Genomic DNA, 26784 nt, shown 5'->3' with positions numbered 1-26784 from the left:
CAAAGATCTCACCTTTGTTACTCATTCACTTATTCACAAAAAGGTGAACAATCTCATAAGAACATGACATTGAGCAATGCTGGGTCTACTAAACTCTCAATACACACACACACACACACACACACACACACACACACACACACCTGTAAATGTAAACAACTTGTTGCTTTGGGGGCTTAGCCAACAAATATATTGTTAATCAATCAGTTTTTAAGGAACAGAGCCAGTTCTCATGGTCTTCCTTATGTGGAAGCCGGGCTGGTACCAAGTGTTAAGGAAAACCTTGTCACAGACTGATACCACATCTTCCACCTAGACTGTAGGTTCTGTAGGGCTTGGGGAAAACATAAGTAGACCAGGGCCAGAATTATCCACCTGCAGTAGGTTGTGATTTGTGGTGCCATAATGAAGACCCCCCAGTGCTCCTGTGTGGGTCAATGGCATGATGTAGCAATGGACTATGCTCAACTCAGTAGTTTCCAAAGGATGAAATCCTAAAGACAATTTGGACAGCCAGTCTGTGCCACTGAACTAAATTAAGCCCTTGATTTGTTTTGTTTTATTTTTTAATTCAATCCCATCTTCCTGCTATGTGTAGGTGAATAAGCAAAGTGCTTGAGAAGTTACATAAGTGAAGCAGACAGAATTCTGCATTGAAAACATTCACAGTTGAACAGAAGGCTACAGAACAAATACAAATTACGGAGAAGTAAAGGGGTGGTTTTACCTTGAAAAAAATACCAGTGTATTCATATTCAGGTGGAAACATAAAGAAAAGCCTTTTTAAAAGAGCCTTTGAAAATAGCACTGCAGAATGGGCAGGCTTTCAGACAAGAGTAAGGGAGGAGGGTACACTGGGAAGTGAGAAAGGCTTAAGAAAAGGCAGGGTATGCTCAGGAAGAGGCCCAGTGAGAAGTAATGGGGAGAAAGGCTGGGAACATATACTGTGGTTTCACAACTAACAAAAAGTACCCACAATTCAGCACAAATAACAGGTTTAGGATAAAAAGTTTAATGTTGAGAGTAAGTTGAAAAGCCATGCTAGCAACCAAAGAAGAGAAAATAAAGTATCAAACTTACTCCAACTTCTCACCATCATAACCAAGAACACCATTCAGTACCAGCACTTTTTAAGCAAACGACATGTTTTTCACAACTAAGCATTCTTGTCTAGCAATCTTTGGGGTCAGAAGGCAGAGGCAGTAAGAGAGATGAAACTGAGGAGGCAAAGTTTGTTCCCCATCCCCAAATTACATTTTTAGACTGCCACCTCTGTAATGAGCCAAAAACCTAAGTGGAGACCAATGGGAAATATATGCTATAGGCCAGCAGCCCATCAGCACAGCACAGTTAAACAAATGAGCTTCCGGGATGCTAGTTCCTGGAGGGGCACTCACCAGCTCAGGGTTCAGAAGAGGGAACACAGAGAATGGTAAGTGTTATGACAGATATGTAAGCTGCAAGGCACGTCATACACAGAGCTAACCCAGCCCGTCTGATACTGCTCCTCAGCTCTCTGCTCCAGGGGCTGGCACCACATCCCTGGAAATAACTAGTATTTTTGGAAGAGGAGAAATGCATAAACAATGTGTACACCTCAAGAAGAATTTATGGATGTTTTATTGCAATTGCACAAAAGTGATAAATTAAGGAAAGCTGACATCTGCATAATGCTGTATCTTCTTTTTTTTTAATAAAAAGAAGTAGTTTTACTATTACCTTTTTTTTTTTTTTTTAAGTTTATTTATTTTGAGAGAGAAAGTGCAAGCAGGGAACAAGCAGAGAGAAAGGGATAGAGAGAGAGAGAATCCCAAGCAGGCTCTGCAATGCCAGCTGAGGAGCTTGACATGGGGCTTAAACTCAGGAAATGTGAGGTCATGACCTGAGCTGAAATCAAGATTCGGTGATGTAACTGACTGAGCCACCCAGATGCCCCAATGTTGTACCTTCTTATGTAACAACATGTTTTCTTTAATAATTTGTTCAAGTCTACTACCATTTCTTTCAAGAGTATGTTATAATTTTCCTGTATGTATTCTAAATATTCCTTTTTTGCATATCAATCAATTTCTCTTTGATATTTTCTAACTGCTTTTTGTTTGTAAGATTGTAATTAATTTTTATACATGGATTTTTAACCAGCCACTTGACTAAATTTCTTATTGCTTGAAATAGTTATTCTATGGCTTCTTTTGGGGTTTCCATTTATATATTTATATAATCTTCAAATACCTAAGATTTTATCTCTTTCTTTGCGATTCTTAGGTCTCTTGTGTCTTTCTTGTCTTATTGCTTTAGCTAATTCCTCAATCTAATGTTACATGCTGTGAACATCATGGGCCTACTGGTTTGGTTTCTGACTTTAAGAAGAAAATCTTTACGGTTTCCCTATTAAGGGAAACAAAATGGTGGCTTTTGGCCCAAGGCATGTTTATCCTATTAATGAAATACATGCACATTTTATTGAGTCTTTGAAATAAATGTATGTTCTGGCTTGTCCTTTTACTTGTTTATTTATTGACTGTTTCCCTCCCCTGGAATGACAGTTGGGATGGCGCCAGTATCTTTTTCATTCTTGTATCCTCAGGGCTATAATGGAGCAGATGCTCACTATTTGTTGAACAAAAAATTAAAAATGTGTGTTGAATTTTAGCAAATATTTTTTTCTGGATTTATGGAGGTTATCATGGCATTCTTTTTCTCCCTTGTACTATTAATATGATGACTTACCTAATAGACTTCATGGTATTCACCTGTCTCTGTGTTTCTGGAATAAGCATTTCTAAAACATGATGCACTTTTTAAAATATATTACTGGATTCTGTTATTATGGTAAATGTATTTGCATTAATATTCATAAATGAAATTGGTATATTATTTTTAGGTGCCATTTTTCTCAGATTTAGAAATTAAAATGATACCAGCTTCATATAATGAATTCAGAACTTTTCCTTAAACTCTGCTCTGAAATAGTTTAAGTAAATGGGATTATCAGATCTTTAAAAGTTTCTTCAACTTCATTTCTCAGGTATTAATTAAAAGGGGAGGAAATAAAGGGTCAGAAAGGTTAAACTTGTCCAACGTCTCACATTTTGGTCAGTGGCCTGCTGGGATTTAAATTTCAAACCTTATGCACTTAACACAGCTTATGCACATCTCCACTTAATTTATAGAGGTAGTGTGAAATCAGATGACAGATATTTTCAATTCAGGCTATGAAAGAAGAGCTTGCAAAGTTGGATTTAAAAAAAAAAGTTTGTAAGGCATGGGAGAAAAACAAAGGCAGCCAGAACTTAAATAGTCAATATTCAGAGAGAATAAAAGTCCTTTGAGGTGCTACATTTTCCTCTTAGGGTACTGTTTTGCATAAAGGCTGGGGGGAAAAAAGTGATGGTTAGGGCTTAAAGAAGTCTGAGTTGAGAGATACCAGAGTTGTGACTATCAAAGTAGCTAGAACTTGAGGGTCTGAAATCCTGGAAAGAACCAGAAGGAAGTGAGCCCAATAATCTGCACCCAGCTTCCTGTTGAGTTATAAGATTATGTCTGAACTACACATATAAAGGCAAGAGGATGACAAACAAGCAAAAATTAGTCTCAAACAAGCTAAAAAAACTAAGACTTTTTCCAAGAAAAAGTGACCCTGATAAATACAGCTGACTTTTAGTTGAGATCATAAACTATCAAAGAATTTCTATTCCTAGTAGATCAAGATGATCTGCCAGTATTCTAGGTCTAAAAAACACAAGTAAGGGGCACTGGGGTGGCTCAGTTGGTTAAGCATCCTACTCTTGATTTCAGCTCAGGTCATAATCTTGCAGTTCATGAATAAGGACCTGCATTGGGCTCTGTGCTGACAGCGTGGAGCCTGCTTGGGATTCTCTCTCTCTCCTTCTATCGCTGCCCTTTCTCCCCTCACAAAGTAAGTAAATAAACTTTAAAAAAGAAGAAATAAAAAGAAAAGTAAATCCTCTCTGGAAGACAAAATTATCCACAGGCTTTACAATTTTTCATACATAATTTCCAACACTCAATCCAAAATTACGGTGTGGCAGGAAATGAGATCAAATGACTAAAATCCAATAAAAATATACAGCAAAGATAGACTCATACTTTATCCAGATTCCAGAATCATGACACACAAGCTCTAGAATGATTATAACTAATCTTCTCAGGAAAATAGAAGAAAAGATGATGAATTTCATCATAAAATCGCAATCCATTAAAAAAAGGAATCAAGTGAAAATTCTAGAACTAAAAGTTAAACACCAAAGAATTCAACAGATGGATTTAACACAAGATTAAACACAACTAAGAGTAAGCTAGAAGCTAGAGCAGCAGAAAATAATCAGATTGGGCGCCTGGGTGGTGCAGTCGGTTAAGCGTCCGACTTCAGCCAGGTCACGATCTCGCGGTCCGTGAATTCGAGCCCCGCGTCGGGCTCTGGGCTGACAGCTCAGAGCCTGGAGCCTGTTTCCGATTCTGTGTCTCCCTCTCTCTCTGCCCCTCACCCGTTCACGCTCTGTCTCTCTCTGTCCCCAAAATAAATAAACGTTGAAAAAAAAATTAAAAAAAAAAAAAAGAAAAGAAAATAATCAGATTGAAGATCTTAAGGGAGAAAATAAAGAAGGAAAAATTTTAGAAAGAGTTTAAGAGACATTAAGGACATGGGAAAAGGTTCAACAAGCATGTAATTAACAAATTTGACCTACGTCTATTGCAAAAGAAAGAAAAGAAAGAAAGGAAGGAAGGAAGGAAGGAAGGAAGGAAGGAAGGAAGGAAGGAAGGAAGGAAGGGAGGGAGGGAGGGGGAAAGAGGGAGGGAAGAAGGAAGCATGGAAGGAAAGAATTTGAAATTGAGCAGGAAACCACACACATCCAATTTTGGGGTTGATAACAAAGATGTACATGAAACACTGTAACCAACAACTGCATACTACTTATTCACCTCAATTGTCCATTCAACATTTACAAAAACTGACCATATGCTGAGCCATCCAGAAGTTTCAGCAAGTTTCAAATTACTAAAATCATATAGAAAACAAATACAGTTTTGTGACTATAGTGAAATTAAATTACAGGTCAATAACAGTTGGGTATGGAGAAAAATCTCAAAATATTGACCCATGGATTTTTAAGTATGTCTCATAATTTCAAAAAGAAAATCACAAAAGAAGTAAGGCATTTTGAACTGAATGACAATTGAATTGTGGCATTTAAGAAAGTGTGGGATGTGAATAAAGCAGAGCTTTGAGGGAAATATAACCTTAAACGCATATGTTAGAAAACAGTAAAGGATAGAAATCGATGACCTAAGCATCTATCTCTGAAAGCTGGGAAAAGGACAATTTAAGTCCACAAAAAGTAGTAAGAAACAAATATGATAGGAGCAGAAATCAATAAAATGAGGGGAAATATATACCATAAAAATTTAAAGCCAAAAGTTGGTTCTGTGAAAAGATTAATAAACTTGATGGATCCCTCCCTAAGAAGGAGAGGGGAGGGAGGGAGGGAGGAAGGAAACAGAATTTGAAATTGAGCAGAAAACCACACATATGCAGCTTCTGGGTTGATGACAAAAGTGTCAATGCAATACGATGGGAAAAGGATGGCTTTTTTCTTTTTTTTTCTTGTTTTAAATATTTTATTTTATTTTTTTAAATATATGAAATTTATTGTCAAATTGGTTTCCATACAACACCCAGTGCTCATAGGATGGCTTTTTTCAACAGATGGTGGGAGATCAACTGGATATCCATGTGGAAAAAAAAAAAGAACCTCTTATAACAAACATAAAAAGTATTTCAAGGTGAACTGTAGATCTCAACGTGAAAGAAAAAACAATTATGTTCCCACAAGATACCTTAATAGAGGATCTTCACCACCTTTAAGCAAGTGAAAATTTCTTAAATGGGATGTGAAAGGTAGCACCATAAAGGAAAAGAATGATACACTGGACTTTATTAAATGAAGATTTGTGTTCATTATAAGACAGGATTAAGACAGTGAAAAGTCAAGCCATTAAGGGTAATATATTTGCAATACACATACCTGTACACAAAGTACTCGTGCAGAATATAGAAAATAGTTTTGCAAATAAACAAATACAAATCACATAACTAAAAAATGAGCAAATGCCTTGGAAAGGAAATTCCCAAGTTAAAACCACAGCAGGACACTGCTATACACAAACAGAAAAAAAAAACAAAAAAACAAAAAAACAGTAACATCAAATGCTCACAAGGATACAGAGCAACTCTAATTCTACTCCTGAGTAATCAGTACTGGCAGGAGTCTCCTCACTGGTCTGAGTGTCAGTTCGACAGGGCTCCTCCCTGCAGACCAAAGCTGCTCCCTGCCGCCAGTGCTGTTAGTTATCTCAGGGGTTCCTTTTTTTGGCCTTTTTAATCCTTTAATACCTGTTCAACCAACTCCCTATATTAAATGCTATTAAAAGAAAAACAGTGTGAGTTCTGTTTTCCCAACTCAACGGTTCCTCCCCTGGGTAAGTTCCCAACATAAGCTGGTCTGCAAGAGCATCAAACAGTGCATGTAACTGCCCATTACAGTGCAACACATAATAGCCAAGAACCATCCAGATGCCCACCAAAAGAAAAAGGCGTAGATAAATGTTGGCATATCCATACAATGGAAAACTTCATGGCTATGCCAGAGAACAGATACAATACTCAATAACTGAAATCAACCTCACAGACAGGATTTCAACTTTGATGTCAAGCAAAAGAAAGCAGACACAGAAGAGCACAATTTGTAGGATTTTATTTCTCTAATGTTCAGAAGCAAAGAAAAGCAATTCCTGGTGACAGATGAGTGGTCACCTTTGAGAAGATTATAACTGAGGGGACACATAGGTGGTTTCTGGGGTGCTGAGAATGTTCTAAATTGTGATCTTGATGGCAGTCACATGGGTGTGTCCACTTTGTAAAAATTCATTGAGCTCTTACGTTTAGGATATATACAATTTGCTCTATATAGGATATGCTTCCATTAAAATTAAAAAATGAGGGGCACCTGGGTGGCTCTGTAGGTTAAACGTCCGACTCTTGATTTTGGCTCAGGTCATGATCTCACAGTTCATGAGTTCGATCCCCATGTCGGGCTCTGTGCTGATAGCCCAGGACCTTGTCTTCCTCTCTCTCTGCCTTATTTCCCTCTCACTCTCTCTGCTCCTCCCCTGCATGCACACACACTCTCTCTCAAAAATAAACATTAAAAATAATAATAATAATAATAATAATAATAATAATAATAAAAGATGAAATAGAACAAAGTACCCAACAGCACAAATCAGGAGTCTGTTGAATAGAGGGAATAAATAATTTACATATGAGGAAGGTTCTATTGAGGGAAAAGGTGTGGTGTGCTCACCATCACATGAGTAGTAAGTAAGTGGCCCAGTCAGGGCTACACTTCTGTCTCAGAAATCCCACCCCCACACTCTGCCATCTCAAAGCAAATCTCAGCCAGTGCTCAGGAGACATATGACAGGGATTAAATGTTGAGACTCTGAGTTGGAGGATCTGGGCTGGATCCTGACTTATTCCTGCCAGCCGTGTGCCTGCCATCTTTGGTGAACTCCTTCATCGTCCTAAACCTCAGCATGTTCATCTGTAAAACAAGACAGGCATGGTAACTTCCTGTCAGAATAGCTGTGGTGATTAAGAGAAGTCATAATAAGCCGACACCATGCTTAGCATGGTGGGTGGCATATAGGTGTCCTCAAATGGTGGCCATCATCATTGTTATCACCATTAATGAAGACAACTAAGGCAGAGAGGTGATGGGCTCATTTGGGGAGGCAAATGACTTCAACAGCTCCATCAATTATTGAAGCTAAATAAGAACGTGCCTTTCTAGTACTTGAAAAAGCAACCCCCCGAAAGCTGTAGCAGAACGGTATAGAATAAAATTCATTGGCATAAATGACACCACGGCCCTGGATGCATTGCCTAAGGAAGAAATTATTTGCTACAGAAGCTTCAAACCAGATGGTTATAAATGAGAGTTAGCGCATGGGCATTACTTAATGACTAAATTTCTTTAACTAAAAATCTAATTTTATTATGGTATAAATCACACTTTCTTGAAGTAGGGAATTAATTTTAGATTTTTCATTCACTGTTCATAACCTTTCCATGAATTTGACAGCCAAATCATTTTAAATGTCATTTAACCAATACAATACAACAGCTTTATTCCTCATTGTACCCTTCCTGAATCCATTATCTTCCACTATAATGTAGGAGAACTTAAGTAAAAAATTACCATTCCATAAAGCTGTATTTTACTGTGCAGTTGAACTGCATAATCTTTATTTTTGAATCAATATAATGTGAGTGCTGAGTAATATTTTTCATAATCCAAAAATCTATTACAGAGTCTCAGCTACCGAAGAGTATAAATGAGGATCCTCAGATTCCATCCTTGGATCCTTGTCACGTCCACCTTAGGCGATGCTCAGGCTTTCAGTCGTGTGTCAGGCTCGGGTAAAGGGAGGTGGAGCATGGCCACAGACCGAAGGCACAGCTCCTCATCCACACGTCCAGCCATCCTCGGTTAGAGGGAAAGTCTCAGTCTGTCACTCAGAATATTAATGGGATGTGGTGGCTTCTGGGAAAATGCTGGCTCTGTGGGTTAGGAAGACAGGGATCAAAAGCACCCAATACCAAGAAGAGAATGATAGGAAAGCACCAAGCTGAGGGGAGCTGAACATGGCCAGGTCTCCACTCACAAAGTAGATGTGAATCTGGTGCAGATATGGCACAGGCTACTGAGGTCACCAGCTGCCAGCCCTCTGCCCACACCAGTGTCCTGACAGTGAGCCCAGGACACACAGTGTCTCAGCCCAGCACCAGAAGAGCAGAAGAAGCCCCTGCTTCAGAGATCCCCGGCCCCCAATGCCTGAAGAAGCTATACAACAAAGTCCACAAGCTCTATTTATAGACCATTTGGTCCTGTTGAGATCAAAGCTTTGCTAACAGAACTAATCATTATTGAAATTCTGACAACTAAATTCTAAGTTTTTCAGAGCTGAGATGCTCTTAAAACTAATGCTTCTTTAACAACCTTTCTTAGAGTTTTTCATTTATTCATTTGAATTTTAAAAACTTTAACCACTCTCATTTTTGCTAGCAAGACACCACTCTGCAATTAAAGTCTTCACTCGGACTGACAAAATACAGCTAAATAAAGGGATGCCTTCTGTAGCATGTATTCCTTTACTGACTCCCATATACTGAGCACAAACCAGCCATTCTGTACACTTTATCTCATTTATATGGTTCAGTTCAAGACAAGAGGAAAACCGCCTCATTGTTAGATTTCCCAGCACATCCTGTCTGGGTCTTCAAAGCCAGATGACAAGAGGATTAGGGGATTAACCCTAAACTCAAGTGCTAGCTTAAAAGCCAAGCTGAATTATCCAGCAAACAACAGGATTTGGGGGGGGGGGGGGGGCGCGGGGAGGGTAGAATCTGAACATCCGCTCTGCCTCCTGCGGTCATGTGGAGCCTGTGGCAAGTGCTCAAGGGCATCTCCAAAAAAAGGAGATGTGGGCTCTTGAGAAATACCACCTAGTCCAAGGGTCAGCGGTCATCCTTGAAGCTCACATAGAACAGAGGAGCCATATAGGGTAAAAGGATGTGTGTCCTCTCTGGTACACTGCCTTAATGCCTCTGAGGTGTGTGAAAGGAGGCAGAGTCACAGCACTGCACCTCAAGGTGCCTTGGAAGGTGGACACAGGGCCGGGTCCTTCCACCTTCAGCCAGCAGAGCCCACATGCTGCCTCATCAGGGGAAGCACACTTGTGCTTCTCAAGAGACCAAGAAAGAGAAGGGTGGGGCTGGGCATGGGCCACACACAGGCAAAGGAAGTGACCTTCTCCAACACTTTGGGGCTGAACCACAAAGGTACACTTAGCCAACTCTGTGTCCCTTCTATGTCCTAGCTAACAATAAATCGATCTGTGTAAGGGAAGTGCTGCTTACACAGGAACAGAGAGTTTAAAAGGTAGAAGGAAGAGACCATGTATGAACGATTTTGAAAAAATACCAAAGAAATCTCTGTACCATTAAGGTATAAGGCATTTATTTAAAAAAAATCATCATTATGAACCTGCAAATACTGTCCCTGTAGCATACTTGTGAGGGACATTAGTTTTATCATGTCCATAAGGGACAATGCGAAACAAGACCCTCACAGCCTCCAGAAGGTCTGAACAATCTGATTTCATGAGTGACTGCTCCACCAGCTACAGCCTTGAGGAAACCATCCAGATACTCCCACTTTAGTTTACCCATCTGTAAAATGGGAGACCAGACAAGCCAGTCAGGATGAATTAGGTGACGGCTCAGAAACATGGGCTGTGTCTCCCAGACAACTCTTCCCAGTGCTTTCTGATGGGGAGCACAGAGTGACCAGTTATCAGAGAAAGCTATGATATTCTGAAGAGAAAAGGTATTAATAGTGATTATAAGATACCAGATAGGAAATAAAGTATGGGGGTATTTCCCAGGCCTTCAGAAATTGAGATAATCTGGATGATAATTTTCTTGATTTTATAAGTAAAAAATGAATAGAATATTTTATGAGGATTTAGGGATTTTAGACTTTAGGTATTATTTAAAGCTATGTGTTAAAGGTTATTCACGACATTAAAAACAAGAAGGTGGCTCTGAATTTAAGGCCATCTTCTGTGGCAAACCTACCCAAGTGACAGTACAAGTAAACACAAAATCACATCTGACGAATTAAATGTCAATGACTCATTGATCAGTTTAACACCACCGCCTGCACACAGTCAGATTAAGAGACAAAGGAGGAAAGAGGGACACTTTCCAGCTTTCTCTGACAACACAACAAATTAAAAACTAATTAACTTTTTGATTTAGAAGGTAATGCACATCTCTGCCTCAGAACAAGCCATCACGGTGTGCAGGGCCATCCTAACTGTTAGCAGCATGGGGCTCTAATTTGGCACTCTAGGGCACGGTTTTAACAAATGTCCTCAATCTCCAGGGACACCAGTCAGCTTCCCATTATGTGCAGAGCTAGGTGACCACAGCAAGCGACAGGCACACTGGATTGCCATTACTAGAGTGGCATCTGTCTCCCCCGCAGTGCACACTCATTCATCTCTTACCCCAGCACAGAGCCTGACCTATTGCAGACCCTAAACAAACTTATTGCAAGAATCAAATCAGATTATTTCAAGATCTCCTGGCGAGAATAGGGGGTACAAATGAGGTTCTCCGTGAGAGTCATGGAGCACACTGGTTGTCATGGAAGCCTGACTTCCTATACGTTCTCTTTTTTACGTAAGTTTCCGCAGAAACTTCTTCCTTCTCTTCCTCATTCTGGGAGGCTTCATGTACATTAGTTGTCCTACCAAATAAGCATCTCTCCCATGCTGGCTCTGTTCCAGCAGACCATGTACCATTAGAAAATCAAGAGCACTTTGTGGGTGTTCAGGAGAAGACAGATGGCCTCTAGGAGGAAAGGGGGCAGAAGTTCACATTTTAATTATTCATTATACCCTCCAGGTACCATCTAATAGATGATGTAACTCAGCATCAACCTGTTTAAGATGATCTTCAAATCTGCCACATTTTTTTCTCTGTTCCAACTCTAAGACCAAGATGAGGTTTAGAATAACCAATACCTAAGCCAACTTACACCTCAAGGAGCTAGAAAAAGAAAAACAAACAAAAGCCTACACCAGCAGAAGGAAGGAAAAAATAAAGATTAGAGCAGAAATAAATGAGACACTAATTTAAAAAACAATAGAACAGATCAATGAAACCAGGAGTTAGTTCTTTGAAAATATCAACAAAATTCATAAACCCTTAGCCAGACTCCACAAAAGAGAGAAAGAACTCAAATAAACAAAATCAGAAATCAAAGAGGAGAAATAACAACCGACATGACAGAAATAGAAAGGATTATAAGGAAATATTATGAAAAAATATGTCAACAAATTGTACAACCTAGAAGAAAGTGATAAATTCCAAGAAACATATAACCTTTCAAAGGTGAATCAGGAAGAAATAGGCAATTTGAACAGAGCAATTACTAGCAATGAAATTGAATCAGTAATTGAAAACTCCCAACAAACAGAAGTTCAGGACCAGATGGCTTCACAGGTGAATTCTACAAAACATTTAAAGAAGAGTTAATACCTATTCTTCTCAAACTATTCCAAAAAAATAGGACAGGAAGGAAAATTTCCAAATTAATCTTATGAGGCCAGCAATACCTTGATACCAAAAACAAATCAAGACATCACAAACAAAAGAGAGCGAGAGAAAGAGGGAGAGAGAGAGAGAACTACAGGCCAATATCCCTGATGAACACAGATGTGTAAATCCTCAACAAAACATTAGCAAACAGAATCCAACAACATATTTAAAAATTGTTCATCAAAATCAAGTGGGATTTACTTCTGGGTTGCAAGGATGGTTCATTAATCACAAATCAATGAATGTGATATATCACATCAATAAGAGAAAGGTAAGAACCAAAGGATCACTTCAACAGATACAGAAAAAGCATTTGACAAAATAAAACATCCATTCATGATAAAAAAAAAACCCTCAACAAAGCAGGTTTAGAGGAAACATACCTCAACCAAATAAAGGCCTTACATGAACAGCCCACAACTAACATCATATTCAATGGGGAAAAACTGAGAAGTTTCCCCCGAAGAGCAAAAACGAGACAGGGATGTCCACTCTCACCACTGTTGTTCAACAGAGTCCTGGAATCTCAGCCACAGAAATCAGAAAAGAAGAAGAAATAAAAGGCATCCAAATTGGAAAAGGAGAAGTAAAAATTTCACTCTTTGCACACAATAGGATAACACTATGTAGGAAATCCTGAAGACTCCACCCAAAAACTGCTGGAACTGATACACGAATTCAGGAAAGTCACAGTATACAAAATCCATGTACAGAAGTTGGTTGTGTTTCTCTACACCAGGAATGAAGCAGAAGAAAGAGAAATAAAGAAAACAATCCTGAGTACAATCAAACCAAACAGGATACCTAGGAATAAACTTAACCAAGGAAGGGGCAGACCTGCACTCTGAAAACTATTAAAAAAGTAAATAACCTAGGTCTATGAAATAAAAAGATAAAGCAGGAAAAAAGGCTGCCCCCTCGCCCAAGCACAGTCCTCAGGTCCGAATTTCTAGTTCATTCTTTTTTTGACATGGAGCGTGGGGGGAGGGGTGTCACAGATATGATCTGACATAACGATGCTAAAAGTTCCAGATCCACACACGGTAGGGCCGGAGGTAGGTGACACAGGGTGGGGTGGGGGTCAAGTGGGAAAAGGGGGCCTGGTGACAAGCCTGAAGGACACCTGATGGGAATACAGATGAACACCCCACAAGCGGCAGATGTCTAAGGACAGGCAAACTTTATGCCCCCAAAGAGAGACAAGCAAGCCTCTTCCATTTCTGCATCCTCACCCGATTCTCTCCTCCTGCCCAGAAACAGGCACCTCCCCTCCCACCCTCCAGCCTGGCCTGTGGCCCCTCCAGCCTCCTGGCCATCTCCTGAACTTTCTCTTCACCTCTCTTTCCTCACTCCCAGACTCCTAGAGAGGACCACCTGCTCTGCCCACCACAGTGATTCCCCACAAGACATGCAGCTCCGCACCCAAGGCTCTTGGCAGTGCTCCTGACTGGTCTCCTGACATTTATTCACCCCTTCATTCCTTCATGTATTCATTCAATAAATATTTGCTGCCCTGGGAAGACAGCAGTGCCAAGACAGCCACAGTCTCTGTGTCCATGAAGCTTATGATGTGACGTGAAGAGACAGACAACAGCAAATGAAATTTACAGAACGTGTCAGGGTAAGAAGCAGCAGGGTCACAAATAAAACAGGGGACGGGGGCAGAATCATGAAGGGGAAAGGACCTGCTATTTTAAAGATTTTTTTAATGTGTATTCTATTTTTGAGAGACAGAAAGAGCGCGTACAAGAGCGGGGGCAACAGAGAGAGAGGGAGGACCCGAAGCTGGCTCTGTGCTGACAGCAGAGAAGCCTACACGGGACTTGATCCCAGGAACCGTGAGATCATGACCTGAGCCAAAGTTGGACGCTCGACTGAGCCACCCAGGTGCCCCAAGGCTTGCTACTTTAACTGGGTGGTCAGGGAGGGCCCCTCCAGGGGGCTGTGACTACAGTTGAGACCAGTCCCTAAGCCTGACCTTTCCCTGTTCAGTCATCCCTTATGTCCAAGAAGCCAGCCCCACTCTGCATGCTCTTCCCCCTCCATGGCTGAGGCACGAGCATTGAGAAACGAGAGGGGAAGCATTTGTCCCAGAAACGGCAGGGACCATCACAATGGCAGCTTGCGTGTGCTGACTTGCCTCCTTCAACCTTCAGTGCCCCCCGCCCCGCCCCCAGCAAGGAAACTCACTGATGCCTTCTCACTCCTGCGAGCCTCCACCACCGTGCCCTCCACTCAGTACTTGCTGATTTTTGATTGCTGTCTGTATAAATAATTGGCTGGGCCTCCCGGGGGTATCCGCTTTTGTACAGGGAGATAAATCTCCAAACACACTTTGATTAGAAGGCACTTTCATTGTACCACTATAAAACTTATATTAAAAATGGAACTTAGAGTAGTTTAAATTAAATGAGTTATATATAATTAAAAAGCCTTTAAGGCACAATAAGGCTCTTTTTCAATTTTCACTTATAACAGAGTCAAAAAGGAAGAAAGGCACCCGTGGTCAGCATAGCTGGATTGCTATTCACCTAGTAACTAGCCCGTCTGAGAGTTCCAGGTAAAACCAACAGTGTTTTCACCTTGTCCTTCCCCTGCTTCTTAGGTGGGCAGCTCCAGGAGCTCAGCCTCAAGACTCGAGGCAGTGCCTGTGAGATGGTTGTGAGAACAGAACAGGGCTGTTCCAACAACAATGAACACCACTCCTCGGCTGGAGAAATGCCTGCCCTACATCTGCCAGTTCAGAAGCCAGGTCAGCCTGAGTCACCCACACCTCCCAGAAGGGGCCCTGGCTTAGGGCAATGGCACATACAAGATGTGTCCCCAAGAGCCTGAGTCCTCTCTCTCCCTGAAGGACAGATGCTTAGAAGGACAGGGAGGAAAGAAGTAGTTGTTTTGCCTGCATTTCTTCCACGGGCAAGCCCAGGGGTTTCCAAATGGCGATCTTTACACAATCTAGAGCCCAAGCTGTGTCCCACACCAATTAAATGACAATCTCTGAGGTTGGGACCCAGGCCGGTATCAGTATATTTTTAAATATATACAGGTGATGCCAATGTGAAGACGTGTTTGAGAACCATTGGGCAAACTAAATATCTTACAAACTCTCCCCCAAATTAGGCTCACACTCCCTACGTCACTATGGTTTATGGTGGTGCTGGACAGCCTCTGAGGGACCACCAGGGCTTCTGCGGGGGCTGGCAGGGCTGTACCAAGAGAAGATGGTGTCACTGGCACAGGACCTACACACCATGGCACAGATTTCTCTTTCCAGCAAGATTTAAGCAAAGCCAGAGAGATGGTGTGGGCAGGCCGTGCTCTTTCCACAGGGAGCAATGCCACCTCACCATCCAGGGCTCAGCAGATCTCAACAGCCACTGGGGGTCACTGGGGAGGGCAGGCCCAGCACCCAGAACTCAAAGTCTCTCCAAAGACAGGGAGAGTGGGGTAACTGGCCTGGAGCACACGAGCTGATTTTGTGCAGCCACAAGGCTCCCGGCACATGGGGTAAGTGGCTACAAGGTGCTGGCCTCTGGGAGTTTCAGTTTCCTTGGCCGTCAGAGCAGACTCTGGGTGGTGGCTAGGAGATGGTCGTGAGAAGTGAGAAAGGAGGGAAGCCAATAGCACCCCATGTCAGGCAGCTGCTGTAGCTCACCAGTGCCCACCCGCAGACAGCATCCTGGGTACATCAGGCGTCACCGTGCCCCAGCACAGAGTACAGCGCCCAGGATGCTCTGCAATGTCTCAGGGCCTCCGGAGTGGAGGAGGGGGCAGGAGTTCACCAAGGCAGGTGGGCAATGACACGGAAGGGCAGGGTGGTACGTAGGCTCCAGTGGTTGGTACAGTGTCAACCATGACCCATCAGCACGTGGCCGTACGGGCCCCTTCACACCTCTTCTTACACCAACCCTAGGCTATCACACCTGAGTTTCTCTCACCCTCCGGGCTGCCTAGTGGCTCCAGGACAATTCAATGCCAGGACTCCTTTTCCTGTATCCTTCATGCGTCCTGCCTGGCCTACAGAGCTGACCTTCTCTCCCTGTTCACAGGCAGCTGTGACCACTTGCCTGCCACGGGGTGGGGGCTGCAACCTCCTGGGGTATACACACCCACCCAGATGAGGTAGGCATAGTTCTAAAGAAGCACCTCCCACTACCACAGCTTGACCAGGCTTCATGCCCCATGTCCCTGGGGCTGCCCTCCCACTCCCACCTCTGGTGGGGGCAAACGCCTTCTTCCATGATGACCCCTCCAGAGCAGGCACAGAGCTTGCCTCTGGCTATAACCCAGTGCTGACCCCCTTGCTCACTGGGTGTTGTGACCCTCCAAAACTTTTATCTGACAGTAATCTATTTGGTCACCCGAGTGGGGAACTTTGCCTCCTTCCTCAGGCCCCAGAGCCCAGCTTCAGAAAGGGAGAAAGCTTTCATCATCCCTTAGGAACTTCCCAAGGCCAACTCTTAGAAGCAGAAACAGACACCACCACCCATCATCATGCTTAGGTCTCCATCCAGAGCCTAGACACCCACGGTGCCATATGCATGAGCACAGCAGTGAGCCTAGCCAGGCCCTGCCCTGCAAGAGGGCAGATGCTCAGGGACACACCGGACAATGGTTGCAAAGTCCCACCAGACCCCCTTGTAGAACTGGAAGGAAATGGTCATGTCATTCTGCTGGGATCCATGGCTGCCCTAGAAACCCTTTCCCATAGTAGGAGAACTAAGCAAAAGGTGCATATGTTGGGGAGCCAGGGGCTGAGTAAGGGCAGGACCTGCTCTGCCACTCTCCACAGGGAACTTCAAGAAACTGCCCACTTCCCAGTCCCAGGAGGCTGCCTCAAGCTCCATTGTCCTCTGGGAGGCAGGGACGCCTTACCTGATTGATAGGTTCTGTTTTGGCCTTTCAAGCTCAGTGTCATCAAATGTCTTTTTCTTACCCTCAAAAATACATGTAGTATTTTTCAGGCTAAGAAAAGCCTCAAACACCATGCTGTGGTGGTTAGGAGCATAAGTGTGACCATTAGAATGCTAGGTGCAAACCCCAGCTCCACCATGTCATATTTGAGAGACTGCAAACAGCTCACCTACATTGGAAGCCTCAGTCTCCAGATGTTTAAAATAAGCAAGTTAATGGGGCACCTGGGTAGCTCAGTCGGTTAAGCATCCAACTTCAGCTCAGGTCACGATCTGACAGCTACTGGGTTCAAGCCCCATGTCAGGCTCTGTGCTGACAGCTCAGGGCCTGGATCCTGCTTCAGATTCTGTGTCTCCCTCTCTATCACTCCCCTGCTCATGCTCTGTTTCTCTCTTTCTCTCTCCCTCAAAAATAGAGATTAAAAAAATTTTTTTAATAAGCAAGTTAACACAACTCCACAAAATCTTTTTAAGAAGTCAGTGAACTAATGCACTTAAAGCTTTGACAAAATGGTAGTTGCTTATTAACTTTGTCATGAATAACTACGGAATTCAAGGGATTCTGTATCAGGAGCCAGAATTCCTATCGAGAACTTCCTCATTCTTGTAAGGAAAGGATAACAAGAGTCATTCAGACCCCCGGAGGCCACCTTCCCTGTCATCCCCTTCCGTGAGGTGTCTCCAGTTCCCTAATACTCCATAATTTCTGGTTACACAGAAACAGACATCATTTTTATAAAAACGTTGCTAATTCAACAAGACTTTGCACCTGGCTGGGAGCAAAGCTCAGCCCCACAACTGGGAGATCATTGACTGTATCTTGCCTTCCATGATGACTGGCCTAATTATCCCACAACAGCTCAAATGTGATGTTGCTCACTGGATTCTACAGGGCGGCAGACTTTCTTAGAAGAGACATCTGGAAAAGCTAGGACTCTTCCCCCCATGGAGCTCTTCTTTCTTCTCAAAACAATTCCAGCTAAGCCTCAGAGGAAGTGTACTAAGGAGCTCCCTGCAGCCATAGACGACGTGACTGTGGAGTCACGGGGCCATGTCCAAGACGCAGAGCCTGCTCGGTGGTCAGGCCGTGAACCCAGGCCCCGGGTGTCAGGAGCATAGGCCCCAGGAGGGAGAAGAGGGTTGGGGTGGTGACTGGCGAAAGGTGAGGCAGCACGTGGAGGTCAGCCATTCTTTCTACAACCTGTCTGTGGGGCTAATCTAGGGATGGGTAGGCTGGGCTTCTGAACTGTTTCGCACACACAGGCCAGGTTGGTGTGGTGAGGCTGGGGGGAGGGCACCAATGAGTCAGACATCAGTGACAGTGAGGCGGGCAAAGCACAAGAGCAAAGAATTAAGACCACATGGGCACGGCTCTCGAGACCACAAAGCTCAACTCCATAAATTGCCTATACTTCTAACAATCTGCATCTATGTTCCTCAGAGCACCGAGAGGGTGCAGGTGGGCTCCTCAGCCTCGTCACCTTGTCCCCCACTTTAACCCACTTTCCTACTCCTTCACTAGAGCCTCCCAGGCCTGCCCCCACACCCCTGCTCAGAGCTCCCAAATGTCCACTCACATGTGGGGACTTGTCCCCTGGCTTCTCTGAGGGGAGGCACCAGGTTCTCAGCGACTAGACCTGGGCTGCGTGGCCCAGGGCCCTGGAGCCGTAGGCTCACAAGGCAGCAGGGCCATGGGGCTGGCGGCAAAGGGTGAAGGCGCAGAAAGGGGTTTGCAGCTCCATGAGAAGGCCAGCCCCCACAGACATCAGAGAGGGGAAAAGGAAGCAGAAGCGGGAGATGGTGCGGCTGGAAGAAGCAAGGTGACAGGCGGCCTGCAGTGGGGCCCAGAACATCTCTGGGGCCTCGGAATGACCTTTCTCTAGATGTGAGCTCTGGAAGGAGATTCTGCTCCAGTCTCTCAGAGTCCTTGATCTATCACTCCAATAGCGGGCCTGGATGTCCACCCCTGCATTTCTTCTCTGTCCCTTCCCACCAGATAGGGTCTTATTCTACCCCCATCTCTAGTCGAGGGCTCCTCCTCCTAACATACTTGAGTCCTCCACCCACACATATCACCACCATCCCCTTCAAGGCCCTCCCACCTCCATGAGTTTCTTCCCAACCTCCCCTCCTCCCAGCACCTCTGCGCTCAAAACCCTCCTATCACCCACGGTTTGGCCCCTACTGCTCACGGAACGTGACTTGTACTCTGTTAATTGCTCAGCATACTCCAAGTATACAGGTGATTTCTTACAAGTGCTCTTTGTGCTTATTCTTTCTCCCTTCTCATAATCCCACTGTGAGACACCATCCCACGTACAGGAATTTCCTATAGAACGCAGCTCAGGACCATCTTTTCTGGTAGCACAAGAGCAGTCACTTTGAATGAGATTAGGTTTACATTTTGTTATACATCTTCATCTAGAATGCATCATGAATCGCCGATAATCTGGTTCTAGTGAGCATGGCCCCAGAAGGGTCTTCATTACTAAAAGTTACCAAGCCAATTGGTACAACCAGTTGGACGAGAATGGACATGTGGCTCAAGGTGGGGCCCTAGTGCAACAGCTAAGTCTTCTGGACTAACAGTTCTGGCTCTGGGGTGGAAATGCCACATGCTGTGGTGCCCCAAGGTAGAGGACACACAGCAACAGTGAGCAGCCATCCCCACCACGCATCCATGCTCGTCGTCCAGGTGGGATCTAGGAGGCACGGAGCCAGAAAGTACATGGCCATGTCAGGTAAGACCACCTTACGAGAGGGTATAGAGGCTCTGTTTTAGGAAACAAGTTTTGGAAGCTTGCAGGGCTGGGGGTGCTCGGGTTGAAATTCTGAGCCCTGGACACCACGCGGCTACTGCAGTCAACATAATGTCCAGTCTATGTGGGGGACACTCTGGCACTCCAGCCTCTTCCAGCCTCCAACCCACCCTCTGAGGGCTCCAGAGCACCAAATCATGGGTCAGGATCAACCTGTGACACTACATCTGCCATCGGTCACACCCCGAGGTGAGGAATGTGTGGACTAACAGAACAAGCATCCTGCTCTGAGACCAGGGATGTAGCAGTGGGACCAGAGAAGGCAGCAGCTACTTTCTCCTTTATTACTCAACAAACGTACCTAATTTCCTTTAGGCTACAGTTGAGAAATTAACTTAATCACTACACACAGGTAATAAAAGATCAACAACTGACAGAGGTGTTTAATTCCATCTGCTAATGCAGATTCCATTCAGCAACAGCAGACTGCTCCATCCCCCTCCCAGTCCCCAAGCCCATCCTGGGCCCACGGGTCCTCAAGCCCCAAGAACAGACTCATAGATGTCATGTCTCTTCAACCACCTGGCTCTCAGACAGAGCCAAGCACACAGCTGGGTGCTCAGTGGATACTGATTACTAAGATTTAAGATCACCAGATGCCCCAGGTGACCCAGACAGCCCAGGGCCCAGGGACCCATACTAGGTAGGAGCTACATAGCATCTTGAGAAGGTCAAGCAGGAAGCTGTGCTTTGGGACGCAAGGATATACTCCTAAGCCCTACTGCCAGGGGATGAACACCCAAGCATGAGGCAGAGAATCCCATTCTTCACAGCCAAACGCTCAAGGGAAAACAACAGCGTATGTAAAAACCAAACAGAAGACAGTGGAGGAGGAGGAACAGTGGGGCAGATTCTAGAAGCACTCCAATTAGAACATCTACCTGGCAGGCCTCTCCCATTTGACATCTCCCAGTGTGCCCACATCAAAGCCTGTTTCACCGGAATGGACGCACAAAGTGTGCCATCAGCAGAACCTGAAGTCTTTACCATAGAGGAAGAAACTGAGCATGTTTTATTTTTTTTTTATTTATTTTTTTTTAAACGTTTATTTATTTTTGGGACAGAGAGAGACAGAGCATGAACGGGGGAGGGGCAGAGAGAGAGGGAGACACAGAATTGGAAACAGGCTCCAGGCTCTGAGCCATCAGCCCAGAGCCCGACGCGGGGCTCGAACTCACGGACCGCAAGATCGTGACCTGGCTGAAGTCGGACGCTTAACCGACTGCGCCACCCAGGCGCCCCTGAGCATGTTTTAAATGCAAGACTCGAAAAAGAAATGAATGGAGAAAGAGTGATTTTCTTTCTTTAGAGAGCAAAATGTGAATGATAGAATACCTTTAAAAAGTTTTTACTCCAATAGTCCTAAGACAAGCATCAAGAAAAGCCATCGAGAGTCTTGCACCTATGAAATGACACCTCCAAAGACAACTTTGTTCCCACTGCCCTCAATCCCTTCCTCTCTTTGTAGGGACATTTAGCAGCTCCCCTCCCCCGAGGCACAGGCTATTTCTGCTGACCCTGAAAATTCTGAGCACAAAGAGAACATCCTGTGTTTGCTTGAGGTTACATTTCATTCTCTGGGCTCCCACTTGGGGACGAGGTTGTGATGTGCCTGCCACACTGATGCTGGCTTCCTGACAGAAGGGACAGCCAGGGCCAGGCAGGTCCCAGAAAACGTTGCAGGAAGGGGACAGCAAGTGAGTAGGGGGTTCACCCCCTCCCACACTCACAGCCCACAGGACTCTAAGGATGTTGGAAATTGTGACAGGATTCTACGCTAAAACAAAACCAAACAGAGTCCAGTCTCTCCTGGGGCTTCTTCTGTAAGGAGTCCTAGAAACTCGAGTCACCTTGTCCAAATTCTGACATGCCACCAAAATGAATAAAAGATCGCAGACTCACTCACTCCCTTAAAAATGTCTGAATATGCCTGGTGCCTGGGTGGCTCAGTCAGTTGAGCATCCAATTCTTGATCTCTGTTCAGGTCATGACCCCAGGGTCATGGGATCAAGCCCCTTGTCAGGCTCTGTGCGGAGCATGGAGCCTGCTGAAGATTCTCAATCTCTCTCTCTCTCTCTCTCTCTCTCTCTCTCCACCACCTCCCTCCCTCTGCTCCACCCCATTTGTGCACACTCTCTAAATTAAAAAGAAAAAAAAATCTGAACATGTTACTGTGTACCAGGCTGTGCTGGCCGCTGACACCTCTGGGGCTCCAGACCCAAGGGTACTTACCTTCCACCAGAAAGAGGACCCCCGGGGGTCTCAACACTGAGCAGCAAGTACTACAGCTGAGACAGGCATGCCAGGCCGTGGTGAGGGAGAGGTGCACAGTCCTCCTGATGGACTTAGTGGGACACAAAACCGCAGCTCTGACTGCCGCATTCTGCAATAGGTATTACACACACCGTCCTACCACACAACTCCCATATCAGCCCTGTTATCATATGCATTTTACTCACTGCTAACCTCGAGGTCAGAAAGACTAAGTGACTTTCTTAACTATATTTGAGCCACTGAGCCCTCTGACTTGAGGAGCCCCGGAGGCAAAGTTAGCACTGGAGACACTAGAGGTACACATCACGCAAGTGATCCGGCCTCAGCAGGAAAAACCAACTGTGGGGTTTTAAAATAACCATCCTGGAGGAGAAAGGGGGAAGGGAAAACATACGGAGTTGGGTCAGCAAAGTAGGTCGGTCAGGGTTTGGGAAGGGGTGGGGGGCAACAGCCGTTTCTCTCCAGGGCCCAGGGAGCTGCCCGCAGCAGGAGCCGGCCCCACTGCCAGCCAAGCTACCAAGAGCACAGAGAAGGACTCAACCTGAGCAGGAAGACACGTGTTGTCAGAAAAGGAGGCCATGCTTCAGAAGCCCAGGCCGCTGGCCGAGGCGGAAATAGGGGTTGTCAGGTTGGCACCTCTCACCTCTGTTGCTGGGCCAGGCTGCCAATACCCTCGCGGATGAGTAGGTGGCCAGCAGAGGTGGTTTCTTAAGCCACTGAGTAGTCCACGAGAGGCTCACTGGTGATCAGGGGTGTTCTCTGGCCAGGATTTCTGTGAGAAATAGGGGGATCACTTCCTTTCTCAACACTTGTTGTTATTATTATTTTTTTTTATATATTTAAAAAAATTTTTAATTTTATTTTTGAGAGAAAGAGAGACAGAGCATGAGCAGGGGAGGGAGAGAGGGAGACACAGAATCCAAAGCAGGTTGCTGGCTCTGAGCTGTCAGCACAGAGCCCAAAATCATGAACCACAAGATCATGACCTGAGCCGAAATGGGACACCTAACCGACTGAGCCACCCAGGTGCCTCTCCTTCATAACTCTTAAAAATACACACACACACACACACACACACACACACACACACACACACACACACACTTTCTGAGTATAACTGAAAACTCAAACTTTATAGTATTTTAACAAAAGTAACACTGGCAGCTTTTCTTTCCAGCTAAGACATCCAGAGAGATTTCAACTTGGACTCAATGCTATGTTGGAGAGGGGAAAACAAAGGACTTGGTTTCCAGATGAACCAGCAAGCACTTGCACAAATACCTTCTTGGCATTTCTTACAGATGGGGGAAGCCAGTGATCTCTACGGTGATTCCCTGTTGGTCAACACCAGTCCCCCACCAGCACCAGCTTCTCCTCATCCTTGCCCCAGGCACAGTTGAGCTCAGAGGCCCCCTTTGATTGAGGGAATATCTGAACCCCACAGGCCACATATCTTCCATTCTCCATTTCATCTCTGGTAGGAAAAAAAATAAAACTGCCTTTTACCAGAAGAGATCATCAACCAACTAGCAGTGTTGCGCCATTTTTCACGAGCTGATTAAAGAGATAGTGAAGAAACTTTAAAGTCCATGATCAAGAAACCCTGTACCCCACTCTTCCTTTAATTTTTTAATTTTTTTTAACATTTATTTTTGAGACAGGGAGAGACAGCATGAATGAGGGAGGGCCAGAAAGAGAGGGAGACACAGAATCTGAAACAGGCTCCAGGCTCTGAGCTGTCAGCACAGAGCCCGACGCGGGGCTCGAACTCAAGGACCATGAGATCATGACCTGAGCCAAAGTCGGAGGCTCAACCGACTGAGCCACCCAGGTGCACCCCCCCCCCCACTCTTCCTTTAAAATCCAGCCGCACCTATCACTCCAACATAGAGGAGTGCTTGTGTGTGACACATACACCTGCAAGTTGACTCCCCCCGCCTATGCATGGGCACAAGGACCTCTTTCTGGGATAAGCACCCATCTTCTCTACCTTGGAGCTGTATCTTTCTAGCCATGAAATTCAGACAGATACCGCAGAGAACAACACTGGATCTACATCTGGAGACCTAGTATCTCCATGCGCCAGGAGAAGGCTACTGTGGGGCACACCTCCCTTTGTGTGTAAGTCTGGCCTTGTACTTCCTTTATAGATTAAAAAAAAGTATAAATAGAAGTGTAAATGAGGAGATGATAGGAATTGTACGTAGTAGCTTCATCTTTAAAAATAAGGTTTTCATTTTTCTGCTCTGCAAAATCACCAAGTCCAGGACCACTTCTATAGGGCACAGTCCCCAGCTCACGGCCAATATTTAGCCCTGTTACACAAGGAGTGAGAGAGGCCATTCAAGTTCCTCTCTCCAGATCAGTATTCTGAGAACTTCCTCCTTCTCTCAGGGACACCTACAGGGCGCTGGAGTATATACCATCCACACACACTGCAGTCAAGACTCAGGTCTGTGTGCAGCGACAGGAAAGCAATGCTGGTCAGAGAGACCCCAAATGGTCACCATGCCCCTCCCCCCATCACGTGACAGGGAACTCCTCACTGCTATACCCTTCCCAAAGGGGGACACACAACAGGACTTGAGACAAACAAGGATGGGCCACACCTTTACATTTTCCGGGTGTTGTATGGCCATACAAGAATACAAGAGGTAGAATTGCATCTGACAGGACACTTAAAACATTCATCACACAGTTTAAAGGGGCCCAGTCAGCAGCCATAGAATTAAGACTTATAGACAAACCGAAAGGGATCTGAGTTGGCATCCTGGCCACCCTCTCACTTTCCACATGAAGAAACTGAGGGTGGAGAAGAGAAGGGAGTGACTCAAGTCCATGGACCTAGTTTGTGCCAGGCTAGACCTGGAATAAATGAGATCCTGTGTTCTTACCCAGACATCAGCAGCCTTAGGCAGACTGCACTTCTGAGTTAGAAGATTTCTACTGTGCTTAAGGGGCTCTGCTTGGTTCTCCCCAGTGGGTCATCTTTCAAGTTTTGGAAGTGAGTGAAAGGGCTCATCAGCTTTACTCTGGACCGCAGAGAGAAGTCCAACCCAGATAACACAGGTGGATCACTAGCATTTGGGACATGCCTGATGTTGTCCTCAGCTCCAGTGCCAGAGCTGGGAACTTCTACTCACTTACTGACCCAAAAAACATACTTCAGAGCTCTCTGCCTCCACCCTCCCCTCCCATCCCCACCACCCCCCTCCATATCTGTCAGATCTCACTACAACACAGATACTTCCCCTGGGAACTGCTTCCTCCAAAGCATGAGAGTATAACACCATCCCTTGGAGAAGAAGAGGAAACCCCAGGTAAACCACTGGCTGCCCCTCCCCCCACACCCCCACCAGAATTCTGTTCCCCTCTCTATCCTGCAGGGGTCTATTCACAGCTGGAGTCTGTGATACCACTCTGTACTAAGCCCAGAAGTGCTGTCAGACAAACAGACTAAAATTAAACTAAAGCGAAGTTAATTTTATTTTCTGAATTTCATAACACTCCTTGAGACATCCAAGCACAGCACGGGACTAGGATCTACTCGTCTCCAGGGTCAGCTAGTGGCTCCATCAAGTTGGTCCATGCCTTCCCAACTCAAGGGAAGGCCTAAGGTCAAAAAGCAAATACGTGTGGCCATCCATCAGGAGAGAGGCAAAGCTGAATGGACGAATGGCTTCTTGGCCACAGGGGCATGCCTCCTCCTCCAAACACCAGTGTATCTGGGTCTCACTGCAGTTTGCTCAGGTGTCACTTGCTCAGAGTATAGGGCCTATCTCATCCGATCCTCTTCATCTTTGGGACCAGTGACCTCCACCTACCCGGTGGCTGCAGACAAGACAAGGCCCAGAAGACTCGTAGCAGAAACCACAGTGGTCAAAGCAGAAGGACAATGACCCTGGTTTGGCAGGACAGAAGAGTAGAGCCCACTCAGAGGGTGCCTGTTAGAGCCTGTCTGACACCATCATGGCATTTACTTCTGTCTAAATGGTAAACAAGACAGATAACCCGCAAGTCATAGAGAATAAATCACGCAGATGATTGGGGCCTGGCGGATTTGATGCTGCCAACTCCCCGAAAAATGGAAATCAGAACCCCATTTATAACGCATGGCCTGATGTCCTGATTACAAGGGTGGAAAGTTTCCTAGAGAAGCATAGATTATTTAGCAGCAGAGGCATAAAAAGAAGTAGATGAGTAAATGCTAAATTAAGAGGAAGAAGAATAATGGTTTTCTGTGAACTCATAAATGTTCATTTTCCTGGGTCACAGAACTTTTCAGAGCCAATTAAAACTCTATTAACTACGATCTCAAAATACACAAGGGGCACACAGCACACTGACTGGTACAGGCTAGGAGGCTTGCCGGGAGCAGTCAGAGAGGAGGAATATGCAACACAAAGATAAACACGGTGACTTTCCCTGCCCAAGGGTAAAAATAAAAACAAGACCCTCAAACACAGCACCAACCTGGTGAGTGCGTCCCCAAACCAGAGGCCCTGGGGACAGGTACCGGGCAGGA

At 45.0% G+C, this 26784-nt stretch overlaps 1 protein-coding gene across 5 annotated transcripts in view; it reads right to left on the bottom strand.

Moving 5' to 3' along the window:
- The window catches only part of FSTL4 (follistatin like 4), a 458716-nt gene that overhangs the window by 371485 nt on the left and 60447 nt on the right, over positions 1-26784 (bottom strand). The gene's annotated exons all lie outside the window — the stretch shown is intronic.

Source organism: Puma concolor, chromosome A1, assembly GCF_028749965.1.
Source record: "Puma concolor isolate L17-30 chromosome A1, mPumCon1.1.hap2, whole genome shotgun sequence".
In the NCBI taxonomy this organism is placed as follows: domain Eukaryota; kingdom Metazoa; phylum Chordata; class Mammalia; order Carnivora; family Felidae; genus Puma; species Puma concolor.
The sequence above is the reverse complement of the archived record's forward strand: the minus strand, read 5'-3'. Positions and strand labels throughout refer to the sequence as shown.